The sequence below is a fragment of the Lathyrus oleraceus genome, chromosome 3 (genome assembly GCF_024323335.1).
Source record: "Lathyrus oleraceus cultivar Zhongwan6 chromosome 3, CAAS_Psat_ZW6_1.0, whole genome shotgun sequence".
NCBI lineage: Eukaryota > Viridiplantae > Streptophyta > Magnoliopsida > Fabales > Fabaceae > Lathyrus > Lathyrus oleraceus.
This window is the reverse complement of record NC_066581.1, coordinates 532326188-532327450: the sequence shown is the minus strand read 5'-3', so window position 1 is coordinate 532327450 and position 1263 is coordinate 532326188.

Below are 1263 nucleotides of genomic sequence, written 5' to 3'. Positions count from 1 at the left end.
TAAGTTAGGAAACCAAAATAGTAGATCAACTTATTTCATAGTCACTTTTTATAATCACTTATCCTAAATTGAATCGAAACCCTCCTATTTTGTTTTCTTATTTGATTAATTTGTCAAGAGTCCTTATGATACGATACTTGGGCGTCCTTTCCCTAAACTACTGTTCTTAGTTACTCGTTTTTGACCCGTGTGCGACAACGGATCAAATTGGCATCGTTGTCGGGGACTCTTGTTGGTTTTAATCAATATTAGAGTTATAGGTGTTACGTTTCAGCATTCTTGCCCTAGCTTTCTCGCGTTCTGCCCTTTTTGCATTTTAGCATAAAAAAATATGTTTTTAGGAAAATTGTCTCAGATTATTCCGATTCTTTGTCGATTTATTACAAATAAATCAAACAAAACCAACATCATTGGAGTTTTCTAACACGAAAGTACCCGAAAAATTAAACTGAATGCACCAAAATGATCAGCGTGAAATAAACTTATCGGAAACATACAAGTTTTGGTCAAATTTTGAAATAAAAAGCGACTGGTTAAAAGGCTCAGACTGATCAAAATACGATTGAAAAAGTAGTCGAAAAAAATAAAACAAGCACGTCAGATTAAACTATGCGAAGTGTAGATTAATAAAATTTACGTCTGCAAGCTCGATTTTGAAATCTTTCGCACGCTAAATTCACATATATTTGAGAATCAGTTTGACTGGTCTGTCTGTAGATCCGAAAAATTTATACCTATCGACATTTTAGGATTGTGAAATATGAAATGCATGTCATGATGTGTAGATGATGCAGAAGTCAATATGACTGTATTGATTAATTTAATGAGGGACAAAATTGGTGTATGACAGTAGGTTACATGTCTTTAACAAGGACAACAACTTTTGATGATGACAACTAATGATGACAACTAATGATGACAAATCAAGTATAAGCGGTTAAAGATGCAAACTAAAGAATTATGGTTTGTTGGACTTGACTATCCGATTATGAAAATCAAATGGAATATAACTCAAGCCTCATCTCAAGTAAATTCAGGCAAGTGTCTACCAGAGAGAAAGCATCCGATAACATTTTGAATTACAAGAAAGCCTTGCCGCAATTAGTCTGAGTGAATACTCAGTAAATCATAAGGGCATTCTCATAAAAGTGTGTGGCTGAATCAGACACACACGAAAATACTTTTTAAATTGATTTTTCTCAATAAAACATTTTCAAAAATGTCTTGAAGTCGTGTCATATGAGTTGGAAGCTGTCTAAAAAG